Here is a 17,922-nt window from a genome sequence, read left to right on the forward strand (position 1 = left end):
ACAGAAAAAGACAAGTCGGGAAAGTAAACTCTGGTTGTATGAGCTCTTGTCTCTGAGACCTCGGGAGAAAAATCTATAGCCAGGTGGGCTGACCTCCAAGGGACAGTGTCCCTATCCCCGTTACACAGAGACTTCAGCAGGGCTCAGTGATCATTCCATACGGTGACAAGAAAGCCTCTGTTCCTACCTTCCCATTCCTTCAGGCCTCCACCAAAAAGTCACCTTGCAGAGATGCCACCAGTATAGGGAACAAGTTCAGGGGAAAGAGCAGAGAGTAGATTTCTTGGTATGTTTGTGACCTAGCTGGCTGCCAGCAAGTGAGAAAAGACTGAGTTTGTGAGCAGCAGCTGAAAACAAAATGTGTCCTGTGTACTTTGCATGTTTCCGTGTGCAGTGGTGTGTGTGATGGGGTGCATACGTGGCCTGTGCATTTTGTGCTTGTCCATGTGCACTGGTGTGTGTGTGTGTGACGATGTGCATACATGCCTGTACACTTTGTGTGTGTGCATGTGCACTGGTGCATGTGACGGTTGCATATGTAAGTGGCAATCATCCGTCCTCCTGTTCAGTGTTATAAAGGCTTCTCAGAGTATGGTTGGGATATGGGGAGGATGGAAGGTAGAGATTTCTCCCCCTCAGTGGCTTACATGTCATGATGAAGTTCATGCTCACTTATTTCTGTACTGAGGGCAGTTCTGGGGAGGTTGCAGCCTCACACTAAGTTCTACATCCTGACAATTCACAGAGGCTGTGAGGAAGCATAGGCAGGTGATGTGGCTACTTTAAAACTCTTGGTCTATGGTTGGGAGACACACATACAGTGCATGGGGTTGTTTCTGTTCTCTACTCAGGCAGTCATTCCTGGTGGTGCTTAGGGTACCATGTTGCCAGAGGTAGAACCTGAGCCTCCTGCATACAAAGCATGGCTTAACCTCTCGAGCTCTTTCTGATCTAAGATCTTTAGTATTTAGGGTGAATGCACTGCCTAACAGTAAAAGCAACTACGAACACTTTGCATTTTTTATTTATTTGGAGAGGTTAGACTACAACACGCAGTGCTCAGGGGCTCATTCTGGTTCTGTGCTCAGGAGTAATGCTTGGTAGAGCTCAGAGGACCATATGTAGTGCCAGGGATGGAATCAAGGTTGGCTATATGCCTCTATCCCTATATTTGCATTTTAAGAAATTCCTTAAACTCTTTTCTTTTTTAAGGAACTCTTTAAACTATTCCCACTCTTATTAGTCCACTTCTCTTTCTTTCTGTTTTCATTTCTCTGTCTTTGTCTTCCTGTCTTTCAATTTCATTATTTCCTGATCTATAGCAGTACTTGTAAGATGCTAAGTGTTAGTTATTTTAGCAGTCCTCACACAAAAGCTCTGGAATGCAGGTTTTGGGACAGAAACACAGATAACTAGGAGTGGTACATGGATTCAGAAAGAAAGAGCTGTTCACTTAGAAGCTCTGGGACCTGAGAGATCCCATGTGTTGCTCCAGAATCAGTGCTATAAAACATGGAGAGGATCAGGGTATGTCAGTCCCAGAGCGGAAGCCCGAAAATACGTCTTCCACTTCATTCCAAGCCTCCTTCTGAACTTCAGTCTTTACTCAGCAGTCTCTGACTTCCCAACTTCTGTCAAATATAACATCATCTGGGAAGAACCTACAAACATCTATTTTTCATTCCTAGCAGACATCAACTGTTTATTGGGATCATAGCATCCCCAAAAGTCCTGTCCTTCACTTAAGCATGATTTATTTGAAATAAGGAGGACCCTCTCTTTCTCTGCCAAACTCTCTATAGTGTTATGATTCATTATTTACTGGGAAACATGTAAGACAAGTTTAGGTCCTGCACTCTTCTTATATGAAATTTTGGGGGTTTTGTACTCTTGAAAGTCTATACCACATGCAAGGTATGTGTCTACACACAGCTCTGTGCTTAGGGGTTGGTCTCTGTAGTGCTCTGGTGTCCATATAGTGCCAGGGATGTACAAAGCATATGCCCAGATTATTGGTCTATCTTTTCACCCCATTTTTCATTATCATTTTTTGTTGTCATTGTCACTATTGTTAAGATTTGAGGGTCACACCTGGCAGTGCTCAGAGCTTACTCTGTACTCAGGGATCACATGTAGTGGGGATCAGGAGACCATGTGGGATTGAACTCAGGTCAGTCTCCTGCAAGGTAAAGGCCTTATATTCTGTACTATTTATCTGGTCCCACTTTTTCATTCTTGAAGGAGTCTTATCGGGAAAAGGAGTATTGTAGGGAAATATCTTCATAAATGATAACAACAAGGTTTAGAGCAGTTAATGAACTGGTCAAGGTCATCTACAAGAACCACACAAAGCAGAGAGCAAGTCCTTACTTATTCTTTCACCCCTCATCATTCCTGACTGTCACAAATTTCACACAGACTTGAAAACTAAATGAGACTTATTGACTGAAATTAGGATTTTAAATCAAAAGTGATCTAATGAGCTAGATTCCCATAACCATACTACTAGGGATGAGCCAACTTTTGCTTCCAGTTCATTCTAGCAGCTAATGAGTTTATGAAATGAAGGTCATCAACAAACCACATTACACATTATCCAAGGAGTGACTTCTACTTCAGGATTGCACATGTGTGGCTCTAAAGCCCTCAGGATCTTACAAGAGAAAGGAAGGCAGGAAAACAGTCTCTGACTACAGCTAGAGAGGACTTCAGGGCTGGAGGAGAAATATATGCAGTACAACCTCAGTCCTATTGAAGGGAATCACATCATCAAAGGGAATTTGAGCTTTTGGGGATCCTGGATTTTGCCTCAGAAGGGAGACCAAGAGGAGACCATTCTGATGCCTGAAAAGGGGGCTTTGTGACATTGGTCTGGGGAAAAGGAGGGTTAGGGTTCAGAATTGAGAAGTAGTCACCTTGAAGATCCCTTCTGAAGTAACAACAGCCCACTCCATACACACAGTCTTGGAGATTTTGCTGTTCAGTATACAATGGGCCTCTAGTGGGAAACTCCAGGCTTAGAGGAAACGGTCTTGATCTTGCCAGAATATGGGTTTCCAGAGCCTCACTTCTGCATTCCATCCTCTTCCCTCTCCACACATCCATCTTCCTCCTTCTCTAGATGCCCGCAGGAGACAGGGTCCACAGTGATTGTGACACTATAGCTTGTGTGTCATACTGTAACTGGGTTTCCACATCCTTCTGGCTGTGTTTAAAAGCTCCAGAAGAGGAACAAGACGAATAATGAAATATAGGAATGCAGGAAAAGAGGAAGCTACTGTGAGAGAGCGGCCCAACCGAAATACAAAGAATTATGGAGAAGTGACAGAAAGGGAAGCAAGAGTAAGGAATTGCACTGGTGGCTTAGCACACACACAAGCATGCTCACACTCAGTTGTATATACACTCACAGTTCCACAGGACACACAGAGATGCACGCTCACAGAGACACACTCACACACACTGTCATAACATGCACACATTGACATAAATATATATGAGATAATCACACAGCAGTCACACAGACAAAAAGCACACCAACATATACACATATACACAGCCATGCAAATGGATATACTAACACATGAACACATGGTAGGGAATCACATAGGGAAACATACACCCCATACTTGTAAACTCATATACAAGATACACACCTATTGACATGAGACCCTGTGGTATATACATGATCACACATACATATATACATACCCTTATATATACACACTCTTTCTTTTTTTTAAATCTAAATTGAACTGCATTGGGGTAACCAGTGCTTAGTTTTCAACCAGTAGGGAACACACCTGGACTCCGCAATGCAGGTGAGGAGAGGTGGAAGCCACGTAATCAGCATGTCTGAGCGGCACTAGATTCTGAAATTCCTGAGAATTCTAAGAGATCATTTTGTTACTTTTCTCTTGTTTTAGAAAGCCAGAGTAAATAAATATGGTAAAATTTCCTTGCATTTTAGTAAAAATTTTAAATTTGGGCTCAGACAAAAAAGCAAATGGAGCAGAAAAAAGGCTTATTCTTTCTTGTAGATGATCTTTGGGACCTCCAGATAGCAATTTTTTTAAAACACAAAAACAAGCCAAGAGGAAAAAACCTGAAATCTAGGGTAAAACAAGAAAGACACTGAGGTAACGGGCGAGCAGCATTTTCTGTTGGTGGAGATAACAGCAGCAGGGCTGAGTCTAGGCAACCACTGGGGACTCTGGGGGTGCTTAGAAAAATAACCCTTATCTAGCATTTTCACAGACACAGGGCAGGGCCAGGGCCCAGTGAGGAGACTTTCTGGGGGGCCTCCCTCTGGAATCTCTGAATTCAGATGGAAAGTTCCTGACAACTGCATGTTGTAAGAGTAGTGGTCCATCCTCCCTCTTCCTTATTTGCCAAAAAAAAAAAAAAACACTGGCTACTCCAAGAATTCCTACCGTGCTTATATCAAAGCCAAATGAGCTCATGGAACTTCACTTGGAGTGCATTGTTCTCTGGCATTGATTCATTGTGAGCTGACCACTTGGCACTAGCCCTCAACCTGAAAGGGGAGAGACTAAATGCACAGACCGGGCGGAGGTCAGGAGCACAGCCCACAAAGGCAGCCTGTGCTCAAAGGCTCAGGAGTGAGCTAATTTTGAGGACCCCACACACCTCTGAGAACTGTCCCATGCACTTCCTCTCCTGTTCTGATACCCAGATCCCCTCTCTTCTGTCAGACTGAGCAGCTGCCTTCAATGATAGGGCCCCTAAAGGGGGTTCCCACCTCGTGGGTTCTTTTAGTGCATCTGCGAAGGAGCTATGGGAGGTCTAGTCATTTCTCTGAGCACAGGAACAGCTCTCAGGGACTGCCAGAACGGTGGCTCCAAGATGGTGGTCAGTTCCTTCACTCAAGATGTGGGTGTGTCCCCACTCCCCCCCCTCATTTTCATTACTCTACCCTCCACACTTCCTGTTTCATTGAATCACCATGAGATACAGTTACAAAGCTTTAATGTTTGAGTTTCAGTCATAAAATGATCAAACACCCATACCTTTACCAGTGCACATATTCCACCACCAATGTCTCCAGTTTTCCCCCATCCCAACCCTCCCCCTGCCTCTCTGGCAGACATTTCTCCCATACTCTCTCTCTACTTTAGGGAATTATGGTTTGCAATACAGATACTGAGAGGCTATCACGTTTGATCCCTTATCTACTTTCAACACACATCTCCCATTCCAAACAGCCCTTCCAATCATCATTGACTTAGTGATCCCGTCTCTTTTCCAATTGCCTTCTCCTCCAGCTCATGAGACAGGCTTCAAACTATGGAGCAATATCCCTGGCTCTTATGTCTACTGTCCTTGGGTGTCAGTCTCATATTATGTTATTTTATATTCCACAAATGAATGCAGTCCTTATAGGTCTCTCCCTCTCTTTCTGACTCATTTCACTTAACATGATACTCTCCATGATAATCCACTTATAAGAAAATTTCATGACTTCATCTTTCCTAACAGCTGCATAGTATTCCATTGTGTAGATGTACCAAAGTTTCTTTAACCAGTCGTCTGTTCTCGGGCACTTGGTTGTTTCCAGATTCTGGCTATTGTGAACAGTGCTGCAATGAACATACAGTTGCAGATGTCATTTCTACTGTGCTTTTTTGCACCCTCAGGATATATTCCTAGAAGTTGCGACCTGGGTTTTAAGACAAACCATAAGCAAGATTCTGTTCAAGTATTATCAGTGCAAAGGGACACTCGCACTGTACTAGGAAGTGTTTGATCATGGAAGGTTACACCCTACAGCCCAGGAGTCCTATGAAATGGATCCCAGCTCGTCCCCCTGCCACACCCTTGAATCAGGGGTATCAGTGGCTGTGTGCCTTCACTCTAAATTTCTCTTTTTCTTCCTCTCCAGTCCATGCCCTGTCTCCCAGAAGTAACTTTTACCAGAAGTGAAGGTCTGCTCTCAATGCATATTGATTTGCTTGAGAAGACAGCCAGGCTGGAGGTAGGAGTAGAGGGTCACACTAGCCCCTTACCCAGGAGGGAGAGCTGGCCGAGAAGTTCTTGGCATGTCCAACATGTAAACTTGGTGTTTTTCACCTTGTGTTGCAGATACACACAGACACAACCATAAATTAGCACTGTGTAAAGATTCTGACATTTAATTCTTTTGTCACTGACACTTCTAATACAGTCTTGGATTCCTGGCTCTGGGACAGACTGGATAAAGTACCTGTATAGTCTTACACTTTGTAAGAGACACAGGGGGAAACACATGAAAGAAAACTGATATTTTAATACACGACCTTTTAATAACTTGTTTGTAGACCTGGGGATTCGGTAATGAAGTGGCCTTTCATAATCACACAGCACTGAAGTATGGAGCCAAGCTGACTTTGCTCTGCTCCTCACATCTTCAGACAGAGACAGCAGGAATAATACACAGCCCTGATACCTCTGACCTCAGTGTCTCCACTGGTAGACCAGCTCTGATGGCCAGACTCTGCACTGGTGGCTCCAGACAGATGCCAAAAGAAAAGAAAAACTTCAAGTACAAATACTGAGGAGAGATAAATGTCCAGAGATATTCCTGACAGATGGGCCAGACACCAGGGTCTTCTGGGATTGTACAGCATTGGCAGGTCCGAGGGAGAGTGGTGGCTGGTAAGATTGAAGGGCTTGGTGTCATCCATGACAACTCTCCCCCATTTTCCTCTCTCCTTATCTTTTTTTCTTTTGCTCAGTGTCACTTAAGTCTGAGAAAAGTGGAACTGGAAATTATGCAAAACACTTGATCAGGGCTGGCATCACCACCAATTAATCCTGGTGGCCCTCTGTCTCCAGTTCTTCCAACTGGATCTTTATGATGAGACCCCATAAAAAGATCTTAGTGAGGAAGCCATAATCTTGCTTATGATAAATATATTTTATTTTTAGAAAACAAAATATAGAATTAAAGATATATTTAAGAGGAAAAACAAACACCATGAAAAACACTCAGAAAATTTTATCTTCCACAAGATAAAATATTCATAGATATGTCATCAATCATACGCGTGTGTCATGCTTGCAGGCCATTTGTTCAGGGATGGAGATATAGTTCAGTGGATATAGCTCACATGGATCAAGCTCTCATATCACATTTTACATTATAAAAGTAAAAAAACAAATAAAAGGAAATTTCTAACCAAGCACTGATAAAATATATCTGCCCAAACAACTTGGAATCTTTGGGTTTACATAATAGAAGACAATAAAAACTTAAATTGGAAATCTGAATAAAGATCAAGACAATTAAAAAAAAAGATCTAGGAGATTTAAAATCTGTACTTGGTGCCATTCTTAACTGATAATCTGAAACGTAAATGGGAAAAATCAAGAGAATCTTTGGCTGATCTCATTCCGTTGACATTATATTTACTCAGAATTATACATCCTTCTGCATCAACTGGTCGCAATAAGTTAAGCACGAGAAGGAAAGTAAAACTGACCTCTGAAGCAACCAACCTAAAGAGAAGTAAAAAACCTTTGAACTAAAATTCACAAGTTTACTCATGGGTGATTCCCTGTGGCTGCTGGGAGCTCTGTGTCCTTATCTTAAACCCTAGTAAGAATAATTAAATGATTCTTTATTCATACACAGCAGATTAGATGTTGAAAATTAGAAGGTATAGGAAGAGACTGAAAATATTATCCAAACCGATTAATAGAATTTTAAATCCAGGGCCATTTGGGAACAACAATAAACTCTATATCCATTATTTTTTTCTAAAAGTCCAGGAAAAGTCAGGTAAATGTGTACATTTTAGCTGCAGGAGGACTATGTACTTGCCTCTCGTGCTGGATGGACAATCTAACAGCCAATATCCCTACTGTGCTGGAGGCAAATGAAATATTTACTGAGGTAATGAGCAATGAAGTGATAATCAATCCATCCTGTTGAAGGGGTTATAACCTACACAGTGCTTACTCACACATGATCTCTCAGCAATGGTATAGTCTTGACTTAGCTCAGAAAAAAAGGTGAAATATTTTCTAGACATTCTTTTTTTTCTTCTTTTTTTGCTTTTTGAGTCACACCCGGTGATGCACAGGGGTTACTCCTGGCTCTGCACTCAGGAATTACCCCTGGTGGTGCTCAGGAGACCATATGGAATGCTGGGAATCAAACCCGGGTCGGCCACGTGCAAAAGAAGCTCAGAGGTTCCAGAAGATTCTAGAAAAGAATATTCATCTGAAAGCTTAGAATTTAGTAGACAAAGACAAGCCCTCTTCTCACACAAAGATATTGCAAGATGGCCTCAAACATGAATTATCAACTGAATGCTGAACCTAATTTCAGTCTTAGCTTCAGCTCCAGGTATCAGAGGAGTTCTAGTAACCCTTGCTGCAATGAATGACTCATTGGCCAGATTGTGGAATGATTTCATACATGATAGAGATAGCAAATTTTTCATTATAATTTCATTTCTGTGCAAAGATATTATGGATATGATTATAATTCTGTGCACTGTGCATATACTATAGGTAAAGGTAAAAGGTTTATTGTCAGTTGTTTCCAGGGTCTTAGTGCCAGGAAAGAAGATCTGAAGGAAATACACAACATTCTGAGATTAAAAACAGGAAATGGGTAAATTCAGTGCCCCTTCTAGGAAATGATGAAATAAAATGTGTTTCAACCTTGAAAGTATATTCATGCAAAAGTTAGTTTTTCAAAGTTACTAAGTTATATGATTGCTTATAGAGATAAACTAGTTAGTATATGGCTAAATCCATAACTCTTCTCTATAAAAAAGAGCTAGAAGCCCTCTTAATACATATTAAGAGAAAGCTCATATTGGTGACTATGATGTGAATATCTCAATAAACTCAATTAAAATTTGGAAAGTTTAAATTGGTTGGTTATATTCACATAAATTGAATTTAACAACTAAAGGCATTGTGCTAAGACAGTGAATTTATACGAAAAGCACAACTAGTGCTTTTTCGAGCAGGTCTTTAAGTTAGAAGCCCACACTGTTATCTACTTGCTAATCTGGGGTGACCCAGGCAAGGCCCACTGTGGCACTGCCTTTGAGCTAACCACTGAAACCAGCATGCCGGGACAAAGTAGCACCAACTGCTTAGTTTGTCAGGAGATTTCTTTTCACAGATCAGCTCACAGAACGGTTGTACAAATCATACCAAAGATCTCCATTTATGAGTAACCAATGCAAATGAGAGGGAATGAAAGAACAGAAAATGATGGGAAATCTAACAGCATAAATATTTTCACACTTCAGTGACACATTTCTAACGGTAAAGAAGGAGGCAGTTATTTGTTCATGATGTCAGGCCATTGTCAAAGTCTATTGATGTAACCTACTATCAGAACCCAATTTATCTATCTTCTATCCACCTGCCTCAAGTTCTTCCTGAGAATTCACTATCCAGCTTAAAAATCATTTGCAAATGAATGCTCTCAAATTCAGGTGAGGGGATCATTCATGAACTATTGATGTGTATAAAAATCTAATCTGTTCAGGATATTCAATTCCTAGATGAGCCTCGAAAACACCAGGCATTTGTAGCCCCAAAGCTGGCAACAATGGTGAAGAACACCTTACTGAGAAACAGTAGAAGGAATGTCATGTGGGTTCCTCATGATATGTATCCACAGGATTCCCACCCACAGTCCTATTGGTGCAATTGCCTTTGGGAAGGGAGTGGCTCAAAGCCACATGGTTGCCCATGGGAATTGAAACCTAGGTCTGCCTGGCTTCAGGACCCATCCCAAAGCTACAGCTGCTCATTATTACTTCATATGCCTATTTCCTATCAAATCTGATTTTGATTAGGCTGTTTCTTGCACAAGTATGGTGTTTTCAAGTGACGTTTCTGAACAAAATAGAAAATAAGACTCCCTTTATTGCCAAAGCCTTGACTCAAACTTTGTATGGAATATCCAACATTCAGTACTCACAGATCCCTTAATATGAATTAAAAGATTAGGTTTAATAACCTATATGTGATAGGATTTCCATTGAGGGAGATATGCTGAATGTTCTATTACAAAAGGTAATAGGAGAAATGCTTCAAATATTGGTAGTAATGGGATGAGGTAACTGTATATCAATACTACAATCTTAAATATTACTCTAACTGTATTTCTTAAACTAATATTTTTTTAAAAGAAGAAATGCTTTAGGAGCCAAGGGATATTAGAGTTGGTAGGGAACTTATCTTACACAGCCAATCCGATTTCACCTCAAGGCTCCCATATAGCCCCTGAGCCCTGCCAGCAGTAATTTCTGAGTACAGAGCCAGGAGTAAGGCCTTCGCACCACTGGGTGTTCAAAAGAGAGAAGAAGAAGGAGAAAAGGGAGGAGGAGGAGGAGGAGGAGGAGGAGAAGGAAGAGGAAGAAGTGGAGGAGGAGGATAGAAAAGAAGAAACTCTTCAAACTAGTGGCCATTGTGTAGTAACTCCCCACATCATTCACATATCTGAGGAATGCCTATGGAAAACACTCACTGATATCAGATTTCCCTAAATCTTTTTTTTTGTCCCCACAGAAACCAAGGCCAAAATATTTTTTCATACTAGTACTCCCCCAAATTATACCATTCTTAGGGAGATTCTATGTCATGTCTTTTAAAAAGCCTACACAATTTCTACAAAACAGATTCCACTTCTATTTGCTTTGTGGTCTTTATTTAGACCTTCTCCAGCATTCTGGTTAAATCCTTCCTCACCAGGAAGACCTGGGCTGCGTCTACTAAGCTCCTTATTTCTCTTCTTATTACAAGTTCAATTAAGACACAGGAGGAGTTGGACTTCGTATATAGCTTGACAATATTTTTCTACCAGTTTTCTAGTATCATTTCAAATATCAGTATTTTTAGTATGTTCCTTGTCTTGGATGATAACAAAGATTATAGACATACAGAGTTAAAATGCAAAATGGTAACATCTAAAAATAAAAATAAAAACAGGAGACTTAGAATCAGAAAACCCGGCTTCGTGTGTGTGTGTGTGTGTGTGTGTGTGTGTGTGTGTGTGTATGGGATTATTTAAAGGTTGGTTAATTAACCTCATTATAATCAAGTGTGCACCCAAGAAGGTGAGCAACGGGCAACAATTCTACTGCCTCTTCTAAAGTGGCGGAGGCTGGTTGTGTGCTAGGAAAGCTTCTCATTTGTAAAACACAGAGAGAGCAATATTTATTCATCCCATGCTATTAAGAAATAATTAGATAAACCATGTTGCCAGGACAAGTGAACTCTATTTCTATCTCTTTGGTAGTAAGCCTATTTTCACAGGCTCTTCACATCATTAGCATATGATTCTGGCATATTTTCTTACAATGGGTTGTAAATAAATTAAATAAATAACAAAAATAACAATTCACTCATTAATTTTTTTTGGTGCTATCTTAAGATCTATTTATTTTTCTACACAAAGGTATCTGCTTTTAGTAACATCTGTCATAACAATTCCATTTGTTCATTCACAAACAAAATGGCTGCTGGGCTAAGTTTTCAGTGGATGGCATCTTAGTAGCTGTTACGAATGATGCCCATTGTTCCAAGAATATTGCTCTCTTGTTCTAATTTTGCTACCACAGTAAAGAGGAAACAGCACCTCAAAGAGGTGTTTTACCTCAAAGAATGTGCCTCACGTAACTGTTTCTCACTGTATATATGCATAATTCTCATTTTTAAAATGATAATTTTGCTAACAGCTAATTTGTAGGAAAACTCTTTTAAATAAATTATTTAAAATATCATTTTTCTTTCTCAACAAGGTTTCATGCTTTTCTATGACTTCTGCTAAGTTTGCTATGTCACTTCTAGTGTCAAGCAAAGAACTAATAACTCATGCAATGGTTTTTTCTAACCTCCTTTTTAGCTTTTTGGAAGGCATAACTAAATGATGAGAAATCAACAGGCTAAGTCTCTCTGAAATGAGAATTCTCTTGGAAATGATCCTGAAAATAACATAATTTTCATTATCATTTCTAATTAAAATAAAAAACTTATATTAATACTTAAATTACAATAAAATGCTTCTCATTTCTCTGTGGATCTAGAGATGCAATCTTCCTGATCCAAAGTATGTGAAGTATAAGCAAAAGGAGAATGAAGGGAAGCAAAAATCATAAGGATAGTACAAACTGTCACAGAGAAAAATTCCTGCAATTATTACTGTAAAACATATTTCTACTTTGATTCCCTTCTTACTAAGCTTTCTAAAATTCTCTACATATCTATGGTCAAGCACTTGTACTTAAATGATTCATGAAATTATGAGACTCACTTGATACTTATAGCGAATTCTGATAACTCTAGTTTTCTTATTTTGTAGGGTGAGAGGTTTGAAATGATTCGGTGATGCTCTTGGGCTTTTTTTTTTTTTGGAGGTGGGGAACACACTCGGTCGTGTTCAGAGCTGACTCTTGTCTCTAAATTCAGGGATCACTCCTGGTAGTGCTTGGGAATGCCAGCAATTGAACCCAGGTTGAACAAGTGTAAGACAAATACCTTTCCTCCTGTACTATCACTCTGGCACCCAAATTCTGATAGTTGTGGATTGAGGAAATGAGCTGACTTGGGTAAAGATAACTTTTACTCAAAAACGTGAATAATAAATTCAGTTAAAAACTGAATGGAGGGCCAGGGTGATAGTACAATGGGTAGGCTTTTGTCTTGCACGCAGCTGGCCTGGATATAATCCCTGGCATCCCACATGGTCCCTGAGCAATGCCAGGAGTAATTCCTGAGTTCAGAGGCAGGAGTAATCCCTGAGAATCATGGCATGTGACCCAAGAAGGAAAAAAGAAACACCCAAAAATCAAACCCAAATAAAAAATCTCAACTGAATGGATACCGCTCCTTGCAAAATAACTTCACCTGGAATATATTGGAACTGAAGTGATTTCCAAGGGGTAGAATCACATTTTTCTGCTTTAATTTTGATCTATGATACAAGTTTTACTCCTTTTATGAAACTTGCTGAAACATCGGTTTCAATGTTTGAAAGTAAGACTTTGACTTTAATCCTGAGTTCCTGATAAACCATCAGGCACTGGTTTCCTTTGCACAGGTTTGTACCAACAGAGAGACTGCGGATCTCAGAAATGGAATGACCTCAAGGCCATGTTTTCTGTCAGCCACTTCTTAAAACAGCTGTGGAAATAAACGTCACCAAAGAAGGACGGTGTTCAGAGCTGACTCTTGTCTCTGCATTCAGGGATCACCTCTGGCAATGCCTTGAAATGCTAGGAATTGAATCTAATCTAATGGGTTGAAATGAAACACAGTATACCAAAGCTGACAATGATGATTTCTAGAGTGTATCCTTAGATCCAAATAACAAAGGCAAAAAAAAACAGAGGAGGAGGGCTACTTCTTAAGAAACCACTGAGGAACCAATGCCTGGCCTTAGCTAACAGTGAAAATGGGTCGTGGTGTCATAGGTCTAAGACCAGTACATGGCAAGTATGAGCTGCACCTGGAGGAGGTGAGCAAAGACTCTATTCTTAGTCTATTCTTACTCTACAGGGGCTGGAGCGATAGTACAGTGGGTAGGGCGTTTGCCTTGCATGCGGCCAACCCAGACTCAATTTCCAGCATCCCATATGGTCCTCTGAGCACTGCCAGGAGTAATTCCTGAGTGCAAAGTCAGAAGTAACCCCTCTGCATCACCGGGTGTGACCCAAAAAGCAATAAATAAATAAATAAATAAATAAATAAATAAATAAATAAATAAATAAAACATTCTACTCTATAGAACTAGAATATTTGATAAAGGTCAAAACTATGTGAAACTTATGTGGATATTAAATATCCATGCTTTTATAAAATAACAGTGGTAAATCATTGAGATTAGAGTTAATTTAGACAGTTTATCTTCTATAATATCTAATACTGAGCGATAGCACAGCGAGTAGGGCATTTGCCTTGTAAACGGCTGATCCGGGTTTGATTCTTCCATCCCTCTTGGAGAGCCCAGCAAGCTACCGAATATCTCACCTGCATGGCAGAGCCTGGCAAGCAACCCGTGAAGTGTTCAATATGCCAAAAACAGTAACAAGTCTCACAATGAAGATGTTACTAGTGCCCACTTGAGCAAATCAATGAGCAACAGGATGACAGTGTTACAGTGAATATCTGAGAGGAAAGGTATATTAAGAAGAAGGCTGGTTCCTTCAGAGGTAGGGTTGAACTGTCCTACTTTATTCACTCTCCCTCCCAAGACAAATTGAGAACAGTGTTTAAAGAGAGAGGAGTAAGGAGGAGTAAAACAAGTGCACTGCAATGTTCATTTCATTGTTTATAAAAGGAATAGTAAACATGAGGAGACAATTTTTAGAGGACAGGTATAACTATTACAATGATATGAAGGATTGTCATCCTTAAGGGAAGGTATTTATATTGCAGATGGCTATGAGGATATTCTAAATAATACATGCCATTTAGACTTCTCTAAATAACCAGTGTGTCTACAAACTTAAGCAGGCTGTCTTATTAGGTGTCCAAACAGACTGGTCCGTAATCTGCCTAGGATACTGAGTGTTATGGATAGTGATCATCACTGGCATTGCATCTGGGATGGTCTATGTACTCGGGATTTTTATTCACCCTTACGGTGACAACATAGCATTGATCAAACAAAATGTATATGGCTGATATAGATGTTAGTGATAAAGGAAGGTGTTAACACCATTAGGTTTCCTAAGTTTTACTTGTTTCTTTCATATGGAGACAGAAGAACCAGTTAATATTTCACTAGGGGAATGAAATAGTGATAATTTAGTCCACATTCAATAAGAAGCAGCCATGCACCTCAAGGCATCAAACTAAATGTTTGTTTAATTAGAACAAACATGTTCAAAAAAGCAGAGTTGTCCCTGGGACAGAAAGAAAACGTATTCTGTACTTTCTCTCTTCACTATTTTTGTCTTTGCTCATCTGTTTCTTTTCTTTATTCAAAGATCAACTAAACTCTTTGACCCTTGAAACATCTTTCTTCGTCATCCCTCTGTTAGTAGGATGGCTGGGTAAAGTAGTTATGCAACGAATTTTGACCTAATTGATTGATTCTGCAAAACTAGCTCAACTGCCATCTCCAGTACCTTCTCTTGCATTGTTGATATTCTAAAATGTTGATACCACTCCAAAACTGTATGAGCTACTTCACTTCCAGCTGGAAAATGTAATTCTTTGCTTACTTGCAGCATATGCATCAATTTTTCTCCTTGAAGAGGGAACTTGTTCCTACACTCAATTCCCCTTTGCATCTATTCTAGTAGGGCTTGTGATTCTATTATTAAACTTTGAAGACAATATAGTTTTGAGTAACATGTCATCAATAATTTGATTTCATCTCAATTTATAGGAATTCATAGGAAAAATTAATTCATAGTATTAATTTTTGAATTTTGTCTGAAAACTTTAAAATGATAGCAATTTAGTGCAGGACATACTATAATTACTGAGATACAAGGGTGCAATAACTTTGGATTATTTGTATCCTTAAGGGTTAGAAAAAGACCAAGAGGTGACCTAAATTAATTCAAGAATGAAAAGAAGTTTCCATTTTTACAGGAAAACTAAAAATACACATTTCCATTAATTTTCCCATCTATATTTGATTTATTATTTTTTAAAAATTTCAGGTGATTCCCAGCTGTGCTCAGGGCTTACTGGCTTTGACTCAAGAATCACTTTTAGCAGGTTCGAGGTACCATATGGAGTGCCAGGGATGAAGCATGCATCAGTCACATGCCAGGCAAGCTACTGTACTCTCTCTCTGGCCCCCTGACTTGATTTTTAGATGATTTTACTTTTCTCCTTAGCTGTATAAATATTGCTCCCTTTTCTCCTATGCTATTTTCTTCTGATGGCTGAAGCTTTGGACTTTTAACTCCATCCTGATATGTTTATATCTCTTTCTATAGTTAGTCTTTTTTTTTTTTTTAAATAGGACCGGTGACATCGTCTGGTCAAGAATTTTATTTATTTATTTATTTATTTATTTTGGGGGGTCACACCCAGTGATGCACAGGGGTTACTCCTGGCTTGGCACTCAGGAATTACTCCTGGCGGTGCTTGGGGGACCATATGGGTGCTGGGAATCAAAGCCGGGTCAGCCGTGTGCAAGGCAAATGCCCTACCCGCTGTGCTATTGCTCCAGCCCAAGAACAGAGTATTTTTTCAATGCACTTTATACCCGAGCATCAGGGGAAACAAGAGCACAAAATTCTCCTCATCTTATCCTGCCAAATCAAAAATATTTACATAAATTGGAATTGGCCTTGCCTTTCTATAAGCAGATCCATCCATGGGATCAACCACTGGACACCTGAGTTGAGTGCATAACTGCAGATAAAAAATTTTTAAATATTGTGTAAGAGAACCCTCATAGTTCAAACCTATTCAAAAGTATATTAATGAGAATGTTCATTACGTTTCTGCTTTCCCCATATTATACTATATGATGAAGAAGCCAAAGAAGGAGAAGGTTTAGTTACTGCCTGTATCTTGAGTTCAGATACAAACATCCATCATTTCTTTGGGGTAGTTTACATGCAAATGCTAGATGAATGCATTCTAGGTCTCTTTACACTGATTTTACCTTTTGGTGATCATGCATGAGATAGCAATTTCTAAATGTGCTCAGATGTCTGAGGTAAATGTTTTGAGCTGTAGAATATATTTGCCAGAGCACAGATTGGGTAAAGATTGAACTGTGAACAACTGATTTATATCCTGTAAGTTTGTTTCATCATGAAAAATTTAGAAAGTCATACCAGAAAACAATGCTTACTATCTTACAACTACATTCTGAACAAAACAATAGTATTTTCAGGTCATGTATTCAAGGATAGAGATCCCACACTGTCCAGTGCATTGATTCTGATCATTTTAGCCCTAAAAACAGTACACTGAGCTAAGGTCATAGAGCTAGAGGCAGCAACCTTTTCACCATGACCTTTTCCCAAAACTCTGATACAAACATTTTTGTGCAAAGAAGTAGTTCTATTTATCAACAACTTCTGAGCCAGGTAATCCCTGTCTAGTTAAGTTCCCAATTATCAAAACCACAGAGGTTGTGACCTCATTGTGTCACTGTCAGCTACACACGACTTTTACTCAGAACACAAGTGTGTAAGACCTTGGAAGCCTTAACTCCTAAAATTGCCCATTTGGGTGCAAATGGCTTTAGTCATTGTTTCATGGACCCAAATAAAATAACCTTGATAAAACTATCAAAAGCAGTGGTGAAGGAAAAAAATAGTAAGCAGGAAAATAAGGCACAAGGGCGGAAGAGAGGAAAGAAGGAAAAACGGACAGATGGGAGAGAATGAAAGGAGAAAATGAAGGGAAGAAGAAAAGGAAAAAGGAAAGGAAAAGGAGGACAAAGAATTAAAAGGAATAAAAATGGGGAGAGACAGGGGAGAGAAAGAAGCAAAGAGAAGAAGGAAAGACAGAGGAAACAAATGGGGAAAGATCAAAGGCTACTGAGAGCACAGTCTGAATTGTGCTGCTGGATGTTCGTCTCTGGGTCACAGAGTGCTCAGAAATGTAGCAGCCACCTAAGCACATGCTGTCTCCTGAAACACAAGAGCACCAGTTAGCAAGCATGCTGTGTCCTTTACACAGGGAGGTTGAGTTCTGGGGTATACACAATGAAACTGATCAAGCGGTAGGTGTCCACTGCATGGGCTTGTGGGATGTGGGTGCTGAGGTGAAACATCATGTTTGCTCTGTCAGGCTGCTGTTTGGGTAGCTTGCTACATCTCTTTTGTACTATGGAAAAAAAAAAAGCCTTTCCTTCACCACTCTACCCGTTGCTACATCAGGTTGCAGCAGCATCTTTTAGGAAGTTAACAAGATGCTTCATCTCCACTATTTTTTTTTTTGCAGTAAAAATGGTGTCCAGTTTTAAAG

At 39.8% G+C, this 17,922-nt stretch overlaps 1 protein-coding gene across 1 annotated transcript in view; it reads right to left on the reverse strand.

Annotated features, from left to right (window-relative positions):
• Positions 1-17,922, reverse strand: part of IKZF1 (IKAROS family zinc finger 1) — a 94,377-nt gene that overhangs the window by 41,735 nt on the left and 34,720 nt on the right. The window lies entirely within an intron of this gene.

The sequence above is a fragment of the Sorex araneus genome, chromosome 2, assembly GCF_027595985.1.
Source record: "Sorex araneus isolate mSorAra2 chromosome 2, mSorAra2.pri, whole genome shotgun sequence".
In the NCBI taxonomy this organism is placed as follows: domain Eukaryota; kingdom Metazoa; phylum Chordata; class Mammalia; order Eulipotyphla; family Soricidae; genus Sorex; species Sorex araneus.